Below are 12591 nucleotides of genomic sequence, written 5' to 3'. Positions count from 1 at the left end.
AAGATTTTCTTGTGAGGTGTTTCTTTGGGAAATTAATGAAAGATGAAAAAAAAATTCTTTTATTTTTTATTAGAACTTTAGGATATTGTACATAGAAAAAAAGCATACTTTATCTTTTGTTTATCATTAGAATTTTTCCTTTAGGCAATCAAAATTGAAATCCAAAAAAATATTATGTTTTATCTTTTTCATTGCTTTCTTCGAAATCTTGCGTCAGGATATCAAATGAAGATTCAAAATATTTTTTCTATGGTTTATTCCTTAGATTTCCTTCATAAAAAAAGAATCAAAAAATATTTTTTTCTTTTAGGGTTTTTCCTTGATAATTTTTCATAGAAGCATCCGTTTCAAAAAGAAAAGAAAAAAAGAAAGAAAAGAAAATGAAAATGTTAGTTTGTTTACTTTATTCCCGATCTTCCCGAACTACGCAAAGATCTGATTCATGCGGCATCATGATACGTAGGCAACCTACATAGGGTTCAATCGAATCATTATTTTTAATTATTAAAAGAAAAACAAAAGAAAAAAGAAAAGAAGAAAAAAAGGGTGAAGTCATGGGATGAGGAAATGAGAAGGAAAAAAGAGAGATAATCAAAAAGAAAAAAGGAAAGAAAATGAGCAAGCTAAGAAGTGCGAGGAAAGAAAAGAAAAGAGAAGGTTCAAATGGACAGATTGGGATGATGCCAAGTGACCTTATGACCCTCGAAGTCATTCTAGAACCATTAATTGTTGCTAGGTGCATTGCACAAAAGGTGATATTTTGCTGTTAAATGCTCTAATGCTAACGGGATGACCCCATTTTGTTCCTTTTGATATCTTCATAGCAGAAAGGTGGTTGGTTTGTGGTTCTCAAAGTAGTAACTCCTCTCCACAACATAAATTCAAAAGGCAATGGCAGACAATAACAAAACTGAGTTGGTTGATACCGGGGCCCGAAAGTAGTTGGTTGAACAGGACAATGGGTTGGTTGAAGAGGTAAAGATGTTGAGACAACACATGGCGGACATGTAGCAGGCTTGGATGACTGGGAATGTACCACCCCCGCCACCACCTAGCTTCCTAGATGCCGCCCTTACCCAAGCTCCGAACACAATGCCAGATGATCCTCCATACTCTCCAGATCTACCCGCCTATCACAACTTTCCCAACCGTCTTAGTAGTTTCACCACTCATCCTCCAATTACCTCTCCCTAAAATCGCCTTCCTGTCACACCCACCATCCCCAACAATGAACACCCACTCAAAGCTCACGATGCCCAATATTACCCCTTAGAGGTTGCCTACAAAGTTCCCAACTCATACAAACAGAGCCCTCGGGATAAGTTGCATGTTGAAAATGAAAGGTTCACAGGAAGAGAAAGGAAAGATGGGATACCCAGGAGGCTGAAAGGCATAGAACAATCCTTGAAAAACAACCAAGGAAGGGAAGACCAAGGTGGCATGACTTACAAAGAACTGTCAGTGTCCCCTGACGCTTACCTTCCTGCGGGGTTCAAAGTGCCAAAATTTAACTTGTATGATGGGTGTGGAGATCCGGTAGCCCACCTGAGGGTCTATTGCAATGAAATGAGAAGCGTTGGAGAGAAAGATGACTTGTTGATGGCATATTTCAGTAAGAGCCTGACTAAGGCAGCTTTGGAATGGTATATTCGTCAAGATGTTGGTAAGTGGCCTACATTGGGTGACATGGCTCAAGATTTTGTTCGATACTTTCAGTATAGATCAGGCATTACCCCAGACCGCTCCTCCCTATCTAGAATGGAAAAGAAGCCGGAGGAAAGTTTAGAGAATTTGGACTCGGATGGAGGGAGCAGGCTGCTCGAGTCAATACCCCGATTGGGGAAGAAGAAATGGTTGAGCTCTTCCTAAAAGCCCAGGGGCCCACCTACTTCAGTCATTTGATCCCGGCCTTGGGAATGCCTTTCAATGATGTTTTAAAAATGGGGGAGATAGTAGAAGAGGGAATCAAATCAGGCAAAATCATGAGTTGTTCGAAAGATATTAAGAACATCCCAGTAAGCTTGGGTGGAAGAAAGAGAAACAGAAAAGATGATCCGATGGGCTTTCCCGATCAACACTTCTAGCCTCGACATCATCCCTGTGGATATCCTTGTGCACCAGATAATCCTCCCCAATGACACTTCTATCCACGGAACTCCCAAAATCGTACATCACTTTCCTAGTACCCAGCTCCACAAAATGCCTATCCACCCCCACGAGCCTCCTGAAAACCCCCTGGATCAGGTTTCCGGCCCAATCAAGCATTTAAGAATGAGAGGTTGCTGAAAAAAGAAAAGGCTTTCACCCCTATTGGAGAATCATATGCCAGTTTGTTCCAAAGGTTGAAGCAATTGGACATGTTGAAGACGATTCCTATAAAAATGCCAAACCCTCTGTCAAAGAAGTTTGATTTTTCTCAAAGGTGCGCATATTGCTCAGATGCCCCGGGGCATGACATACAAAAGTGTTGGAATCTGAAGAAAGCAATTCAGAAGCTTATTGATGCAGGTGACATTGTCGTGCAAAATCCAGATGTAGCAAACACTAGCCAAAATCCTTCGCCTGTTCGTGATGAGACGCATATGGTGAGTATGATTTCTTTTGAAAAGGAATATGAAAATTCTTCTGAGATCCTCGAAGGTCCACGCGCCGCAAAGTTTTCAGTGCTATCAAAGGTTGATCTTAAGAACAAGCCAGCAAAGGGAACCCAAAAGCAGTTTTTTAAGAACAATGTGATTGATGTTTGTGAAGGTCCTAGTAATGTTGATGTGGAATTCAGTGGCTAAGATGCCGAGCTTGGCAATTGGAAATACGCTCCTGTCTTGGTTAGCCACGGAGGAGTTCTGGCGGTTTATTTTGTTGTCATTTCTGTTGTCCGGGTTGTTTAAGGGTTGTAATCCAGACATTGTCTCGTGGCTTAAACTCTTTTATCCTTTTACTTTGCCTAGTTTAGTCATAGTAGTCCGTCTAGTGTTGTCTAGGTTTGTGAGCCCAATTTAGTTTGTCCGTTTTATTGTTCAAACCCTTTCACCATCTTTGTAATGCAATTTTCTGTTTTCTGTAATTTCTAGTCATTTTCATTTAGTTCTTTTTTCTTTTTATAGTTCTTTTCCTGATTGACTCTAGTGACATGACATGCACGCGCAATTCTCTGCCTGGTGTTAAAAGTTAGTTTAATCACGAAGCAATGAAACAATGTTAAAGATGTAAGGACATTTGAAGGAAATAATTAAAGGCATTTTGAGACCACTTCAGGCCCGATGTGTGGAACTGGGGTAGGTATAACATAAAAATACACTATTGAAATGCATCATGCTGCATCAGGTGAAGATAATGGCAAGTTTGCCCCAAAATTGTAGGGGGCCGTTCGTGGTAATGAGAGTGAGGGTGTTGTCCCTTGGGGCTTGGTAATTAACAGATGTAAAAGGCGAATGTGTGGATATGTTTATCAAGTCTAGTACAATCAAAAGATGTTACAAAGGTTTTCCTTGGTCTTTTTAATTGTGTAGTTTGCATCTGGCATGCTTTGAAGATTGGAATGACGAAGGCATTTTGTTCTGCTATCTAAACACCTTATCCTTTGTTACCCCTTTGAGCCTCATTTATTTTCTTTCATACCCCTTTTTCGGAATCAGTAGCAAAGATCAGAAACGCAAGCGTGAAAGATGAGTAAGGGAAAAAGAGAAAAGAAAAAAGAATGAAAAGAGAGAGAAGAAAAATAAGAAGAAAGAGAAAAGAAAAAGAAGAAAAAAAAAGCAAGAAAAGAGAAAAAGAAGAAAAAGAAAAAAAAGAGAAAAAACAGAAGAAAAACAACAACAAAAGAAAAAGAAGAAAAGAAGAGAAAGAAAAAGAAAAGAAAAATCACAATAAACAAAGTAATTCCTATGACATGAACTACGTTCGACCTGATTCATTTTAAGGATACGTAGGCAGCCTCACGGTTCGGTCTCATCAAAATAAAAATCCAAAAGTCCCCAAGCAAGAAACTGGGGTAGAATTGGTGGTTGTTGTAAGAAATCTGATTCCGAAAGTTGTAATTTTGAACCCATGAGAATTGTTTTTGAGCCTTTGACATCCTTTCTTTTTAACCATATCCAAAAGCCCACGTTACGGTCCAAAGAAAGACCTTCCGATAAGTCTTCGAGAGATGTCAAGTCAAGCAAGAAGAGGTAATTCATATCAGGGGCAATACTCTGGCCCAAGCAAGAAAATAATGAAAATGAGAGAGTCTTATTGGTAAAAACTCTCACGGGCACCATAGGGCGATAGGAGCTGAGAGAAATCCAAAAATGAGAGAGTCTTATTGGTAAAAACCCTTGCGGGCACAGTAAGGCGACGATAAGTTGAGAGAAAGAACAAAATGAGAGAGGCTTGATGGTGAAAACCCTTCGGGCACTACAAGTCGAATAAGGATTGTAAATCAGATTGGATAATTGTAGCATTGAAGCCCAGTTTCACGGTTTAGAGTTATAACAGGAGTTGAACATCAATCTTGCTTAACAGAATAGGCCACAGGTGCATGTCATGGTCATTAGAGTTGGTATCCACATCTGATAGGTTTCTACTTCGTAGTTTTCTTGTTAGGAATCATCCCTTTATTTTGCCCCTTACTCTGTTCCTTTTGTCTTGTTTACTTCCTCTTCCTGAGTCTGTTCGGTCAAAATAAGTGAGAAATGACTTCAAAATTTGCCACCAGCTTTCCAATTGCACAAAACGGGAATCTTGCCAGCACATCAAAGTGGTATAAGTTAGGAAAGAACAACAAGCGCACTAAGTTGGTAGCAATCAACATGCTTTGGGGTCCATAAGAAATACAAAGGTTTGGTATATTTCAATTCGTGAACAGTGCAACAGATGGAGGGTGTAGGGTAAACGGGTCAAAGGTATTTTCTGTGGTAAGATTGACAAAGAAAGTGGTTAACCAGTGACAAATAATGTCTTCCAAGCAGAAATCAAAGTTATCATGGCAAGTGAAGGAGCAATAGACCTCAAGGCCAAGGCTAGTGGTTTAAGCAAGAAAGAACAACATACGTACTGAGTGGGTGGCAATTGGCGCACTTTGGGATTCATGTGAGACACAAAGGTTTGGTAAATGTCAGTTCATGAGCAATGCAACAGATAGAGGGTATTGGGTCTGAATGGAGAAGAGGTATTTTCTGTGATAAGGATGACAGAGAAAGTGGTTAGCAAGGTCTTCTAGTGGAAATCAAAGTTATCATGGCAAGTGAAGGAGCAATAGACCTCAAGGCCAATGCTAGTGGGTTAAGTCAGGAAAGAACAACATGCACATTGAGTGGACGGTAATTGACGTGCTTTGGGATTCATGTGAAACACAAAGGTTGGTAAATGTCAGTTCATGAGCAATGCAACAGATAAAGGGAATTGAGTCTGAACAGAGAAGGGGTATTTTCTGTGATAAGGATGACAAAGAAAGTGGTTGGTCCATAAACAAGCAAGGTCCTCGAGTGGAAATCAGTTATCATGGGAAGTGAAGGAGCAATCGCCCTCAAAGTCAAGGCCACAAACCAACCACCACATTTTAAACTAACAAGATTTTTCTTTTATTGAAACAGGGGCAGAAATCTCGTTTGTTTCGGAGAAACCCTCCGTGGAGAAAGGCAGTCACCAAACAGGTTTGATTTTTTTGATTTTTAGGACCCTCCTGGAAAATGGGACCTAACTTAAAGTTCAGAAATAGAATAATCTAGCATAAATGTATCCCAAACGAATATAAGTTGGTTTAGAAGTCTGCATGCTTGAGATAAGATTCAATTAAGAATTTCAGGACCCTCCTGAATAGTGGGACTTAGCTTTAAGATTTCGATTAGATAACAACATTTAGTGTAAATTCTAGTTGTCACCCTTAAGATAAAATTTGACCTTTGATTTTCAGGACCCTCCTGGATAATGGGGAGTAGTTTAAAGATCCTCTTAGATAGCAAGACTTAGCAGAAGTCACACCTATAGAAGATATAACTTAGATTTAAAGTTGCAGTTTAGTTAAGAGTTGTCAGGACCCCCCTGAATAATAGGACCTAGCTTTCAAATTCTTAGTAATACTTGGTAATATAATTTAGTTTTACACTCACATCTGTGCCCAACCACCGAACTGGGCAGAAAATTTTTCTTTGTTTTTGTCTGTGTTGCTGAAGTCAGGAGCCCGCCTAGAGAGCAGGGAATACATTTCAAGTCAGCAGTCAGGAGCCCGCCTGGAGAGCAGGGAATACTTTCAAGCGCTGCAGTTAGGAGCCCGCCTGGAGAACAAGGGAGTACAATATAAATTTTAGGCTTTCAAATTCCTTATTTTGTCTATCTTGAAGTCAGGAGCCCGCCTGGAGAGCAGGGAGCACTTTAAAGTTGAAGTCAGGAGCCCACCTGGAAAGCAGGGAATACTTTCAAGTCAGCAATCAGGAACCCGCCTGGAGAACAAGGGAGTACAATTCAAGTTTTAGCTTTCAAGTTCTTATTGATATTTGATAATGTGATCCATTTTACACTTACATCTGTGCCCAGCCACCAAACTGGGGCAGAAAATTTTCTTTTTTTTTTGTCTATTTTGTTGAAGTCAGGAGCCCGCCTGAAGAGCAGGGAGTACATTTCAAGTCAGCGGTCAGGAGCCCGCCTGGGGAGCAGGGAATACATTCATGTTTAGCAGTCAGGAGCCCTCCTGGAGATCAGGGAATACATTTCAAGTTCAGTGGTCAAGAGCCCGCCTGAAGAGCAGGGAATACATTTCAAGTTAGCAGTCAGGGGACCCGTCTGGAGAATAGGGTCATTTTTTACTTTAGTCAAGCTTAGTTTATAGTTTTCCTAGTCTATTCTTTAGTTTAATTTCATCATTGCATCAATAGTACAAGTGGTTTACAATTTTGCTAACAACTCACAAATCTTCCTAGTGCAAACTGGGGCAGAAAAATTTCTTTGTTTTGTCTATTTTGTTGTAATCAGGCGCCCACCTGGAGAACAAAGGGAGACAACTCAAGTTTCTAGGGAAAGCAGTTTTGAAGGAAGACAGTTCAAGTTTCAGGGGAAATGGTTCAAGGTGCAAGGGAAAATTATGTCAAGTAACAAGAGAAGACGGTTCGAGTTCAACAGTCAAGCGTCCACCTGAAGAAAAGGAAAAGCATCTCAGATTGCAATTCAAGTCAGCAATCAAAGAATCTCGTGGCAAGAATGTGAGTCAACAGTCCGAGGTGATCAACAAAAGTTAGTCACAATAAAGAAAAAGAGAGAAAGGCAAGAAGTGAATCCAAATGCAGAAGTTGATGAAAGATGTGAACTGCTTAAAACATGGTGGAAGTCACAACCACTACATGTCCGGTCTTGATCCAAAAGCTATAGAAGAACGAGCTAGCACCTGCAGCTAACAAGCACCAAGGTTCAAATCTAAAGTCTGCATGAAGAACCATTCAAGACTCAAGATCAAGCTTCAGAAGGCTTATAGATAGGAACCTTGTAACTCGTAGTTGACAGGCTTAGCTAGTTTTTTTTTTGATGTAATAACAGGACTGCGGACTAAAACCCCGGTGGAACGGCACCTCGACCGGCTCTCCACCTCGGCATACTCCATCATCTCACTCATCTCTGAACTACACGTGGCCTGATTCCTTTATAGCCAAGGATATGTAGGCAGCCCAGATACCAGGGCTCGGTCACATTCCCCTTTTCTCGTAGTTTTAGTCTCCTCAAATAAGGGTCAGGTCAAAAACCTGTCTAGTCAGTTTTTGTCTGAAAACTCTATACGTTTCCAGTCAAAGAGGGGCAGCTGTAGACATGTGATTTTTGACCCTCCCCGAGATTTTTTATATATTAGCATAAAATATTTAATTTAGGCATAATATAGATATTTTAAGTAATTTTGACTCTTTTACTTTATTTTAGTACAAGGAAACAAAAATTACAAAAAATAGGTTCATTAATGTTTTGCAGTCATTTTTAATCTAAAAAAATACACAAAAATAGTATCGTATTTTTATTTTAATATGATATTTGAAAATACAAAAAATAGATTTGTTTTAATGGTTAGTTTTATTTTAGTAGTTATTTGAATAGTAGGATTAATTAATAAATGGGCCTGTATTTTTAATCTCGTTCGCACCGAAAGAATAGAACTTGGGCTCGAGCAACCCATCTTTAGGCCTAATTTTGGACCTAGCTCACAAATGTCAAGCCCATAATTTCTAGGCCCATACCCCTTAACCTAAAACCCTACCAAAACCTAGACTATATAAATAGAAAAACAACGAACAAAAAGAGAGGAATGGACAAAAGGCAAAACGCAAAGCTGCGCATGAAAAAAGAATGGAACAAAGAGATAACAGAGAAGGGGATTTAACAAAAAGAAACGGATGAACAAAAGCTGCGCATGGAGGGAACAAAATAAGAAAGGAACGAAAAAGCAGCAGCTAAAGAAGGTTGCGCACAACTGAGCGACCCCCAGCCCCTTCACGTTTTCTTCTCCAACGACCCCTTCCCCGTTCTTCTTCTTCGACCAACAACCCCCAAAACCGGGAAAACCCAGCTCGCCGGAGAAAACACCAACGACCTCGTCTCTGCCTGAAACTCACCGGAAAAACAAGCTCCACCTGCTCGTCGGATCAACGAGTTCCAGACGCGACAAACAGAACCAAGCGACCTCACCCAGCTCACCATCGTTGTTGGACCTCCATTCACCGCGAAGCTGCCATTTCCGGCGAAGCTTCACGTCACAAACGACTTTCCATAGAATCCGGCAAACTGGGTTCGAACCCAGCGGTAAACCTAGCTCCAAAACTCCCTGAAACTAACTCAAATCAGTGCGAAAGTCAACTCGAAGACGCTACCCAAATCCATGTCGAGTGAATTTGTTCAGTTCCATCGAGGTGTTCATTGATATGCTGTCCGAGATTTGGACTGTTTTGAAATTCTAGCGAGATCTTCGGTCCGTCGAGGTTGCTGGTCTGAGGTCCATCGTGGGTGAACATGTTTTCAATGTGGACGATTCACGGCTATATGCTCTGTTTAACCAGGTTGGTCGCTACTTATTTGAATTCTTAGAACGTCGAGTTTACATTTCCTTACAATTTGTGTTATGTTGCTTTTAATTCATTTGAATTTGCACTTCTTATAAATGCTATTATGTCGGTTCTGTGCATGACCATTTTTTATATACATATATAAAACTTTGAGAAGTACAATCGCCTACTTTCTTTCCTTGAGTTTTCCTTATTTAAATTATGTTGTCAAGTTATTACTTGTATTTGAAGTTGAATAGTACAACATACGTATGTTTGGTTTTGGTTTGTGCTCAAAGGAAATCGACTGATTTAAAATAGCCCTTTTGTGGCCTTATCTTTGGAAATCGATTAGTTTCATCAAAATTAGACCCACGGGTACGAAGTTTGAGAGGTTTTACTGTATTTTGTTGATCTTTTGAGGGATAAGTTTTATTCCATTACTAAATCGTACATGGTAGTGCTAAGTGGTTGGTGATAGTGTTAAAGAGAAGCACATTAGTATTTGTGGAATTCGATTGTGTTCGATTGTTATAGTTCAATACAAATCTCCGTTTTAAAGAAATTGAGGCTCGTGTTTACTCGAATTGGTTATAGCTGAACATGATTTTGTCACAGTATGAAAATTGGGTTACTATTCATCAACTGAACTACGTCAAACTAGATTAAAATATGTGACCCAAATCCAAATCTCAACGATGTTAAAATATGTCAGAACCACGGGTGCATTTATATGACGTGGTTCGAGACGTGTTTTAATAACGTTGCAATCTTCTTAAAAATGAATAAAAGCGGTTAAAGTTGAAATTGAACCATAGGCTAAAATGTGTTTAAAATCAGATATTAAGCCGGATATAACAGTTGAGCGACCGTGCTAGAACCACGGAACTCGGGAATGCCTAACACCTTCTCCCGGATTAACAGAATTCCTTACTTGGATTTCTAGTTTGCGGACTGTTAAACAAAGTCATATTTTCCTCGATTTGGGATTCAACCGGTGACTTGGGACACCCTAAATCTCCCAAGTGGTGACTCTGAATATTTTTAATAAATCCCGTTTTGACTGTCCTTTAATTGGAAAAACTCCTTTATACCCTTCCGGGGGTGTAAATGTAGAAAAAGGAGGTGTAACAATATAGATCCCCCAGCTCGCGCAGTCCCAGCAGCAAGTAGGCTTTGGCCAGATGTCCTCCTGCAGCTCCTTTAGCATTATGGCAGTTTTCAATTCTCTTTATGACTTTGCCTTCCAGCTCCACTATTTCTTGCTCCAGATATTCCAGTTTCTTGTTGGAAAGGATTGTCATCTCTTTCCACTACTAGATCAACCTCACATTCCTCTCATGTATTTCCCGGTGCGCATTCTCAGAGTCATGGACTCTCTTGCGCAGCCTGTTGTATTTGACTTGAGCTTCAGCTTCCTCATCTATGATTTTGTTCCCTCGACCAGTCCCTGGTGTCACCATTCCTTTCAGATTATCTTCCAACCATGCAGAATAGAGAGGCTCGCACCCTGCGTGATACCTGTCTGGCTCAACGGTGCTTTTCTCCACAATGATTTTGCAGTGCTACATGTGCTGAGCTTGGCACTTGTAAGGGATGTCGTCATCTTGAAATTCTGCCCTGAAATGACTCATCTTGACAACCTTTGGTACAACCTGTTTTCTACCTGGTTGCCTCATAACTCGCATAGGGACATATGGGTATATCCCTCTCAACCCGATCAGCACCAAGTGCAGAGCATCCCTAGATCTGATAATAAACTCGTCTGTTGGAAACCATTCAAAAATCCACTACACCTGTTCCTCGGTCAGATTATCGAAGAATTCTACCCATTCTTTGGCACTTTCCGGCTGAGCAAATATGTCTGGAATGTAAGTCATATACTTAGGGTAATGGAAGGCAATATGGTCGTTTCAAGCCCTTCGAGGAAATTCTTGATGATAGCGACCCTTTTGGAAATGCTCTAACAACCATAACTGCAGCAACAAATTACAACCCTCGAAATGCTTGACCCCTCTTTAAGAGTGCTCCAGAGCCCTGTAGATGTCGGTTATGATCATGGGGACTATGGTATATGTCTGTCCATTAGTTCCTTCCATCAGAATCTTGGCGATCATGGCCAACCTGGTGTGGATTCTTCCCTTTTTCATTGGGAACACTATCAGGCCTAGAAAGCATGCAATGAATACAAACACTTTGCGGTGGATGTGACCCAGAGAAGTGAGAGAGATCTCATCATGGTAAGTGTGGAAGGACTTTCTATGGCCATACCTCTCGTACAAGTATTCGAAAGGTATGTAGGAGTCCTTCAAGCACACTAGGTCAACATTCTTCTTCAGTCCCATCGTCTTCAAAAATCCCCGGCCTGTACGGTTTTATGGTAGCAATAGCCTGGGAGTGTCCCAAGTCAATCCCGTAAACCCTCCAATTTCCTCTAGAAAGGTGTCATTTCTATGTCACCGAAAAAAAACACAGCTCTTTCACTATCCTAGAATAAAGTGGCAGCCTCGATCAGTTTGTTGTTTGGCTCAATATCTAGCAAGGAAGGCAGGTTACCCAAGTATTTTCTCACATGCTTCTTGTCTCTTGAGGAAGGGTCCTCCCACCAATCTAAAAATTATGGTGAGATGTTGCTAACCATACCAAATCTAGGGACCTCGTGCCTCATTTTTTAAGAAACAAAAGGGTTAGACCTTACCCTCCCCCCCATCGGACTCGACTATTTATACACTTATGATCAACATATTGGCATTCAGTTCTCCAAATTAAAGCACATAACATGGTTGTATCGATTGGGATTATGGAAAACCCGATGGACTTTAGATAAGGCTTACCTTAAAGGATCATTATGTGGACAACATAACTGATCTGACTAGGTTTGACCATGATGCATGCATAATTTTACCAGAGTAAGGTTTCTATGGGGTTTTAGACTGGTACCCTCAAGCGGACAACTCGAGGGGGAAAGCACGGAACTGTCGACTGCACCGCTGATCGACTGGTTTTATCGCAAATAAGCCTTTTCGAATTTAAAGGTAGTAAATAGGAAGAGTGCAACCACTTATTAAAGCGTTTCTATAGGATTTGATGCGCACGAGTGGAATGTGATGCGGAGCATGGTTTATGCAGGAATTAATAACATGTAGTCAAGTATTTTTACATATAGGAAAAAATAAATACAGCATTTAAATAATTGAAAGATAGTTACAGGAAAAAGGAAATAGAGAAAAGCCAGTTTCAGGACAATAAAGAAATCATAAATTCTTGAAAAATAGACAGTTAAATTCAAATAAGGGAGAAAGGTACGGGATAAAGCTTACTTGGACTAATTTGTAAAAGACATGTTCGTTATGCTAAGAGCCTAAAGGATATTCCCAGCAGAGTTGCCATGTTGTCGTCGCGCCCCCTTTTTTCCCTCCGCGGGGAGAGGTCCAGGTTTCAACATTCCATGGGGTATGATAACTCATTTCCTTTTGGGAATTGGGTATTTGAAGAGTCGTCACCTAGCGAGTTATAGTGCGTTAGGGCACCTAGAGTGATTAACTCTTGGATTGGTTTGCATTACCAGAGATTTAGGGTAAGGGCTCGAAATAACCTC

Source organism: Nicotiana tabacum, chromosome 10 (assembly GCF_000715075.1).
Source record: "Nicotiana tabacum cultivar K326 chromosome 10, ASM71507v2, whole genome shotgun sequence".
Taxonomy (NCBI): Eukaryota; Viridiplantae; Streptophyta; class Magnoliopsida; order Solanales; family Solanaceae; genus Nicotiana; species Nicotiana tabacum.
This window is presented reverse-complemented; position numbering follows the sequence as displayed.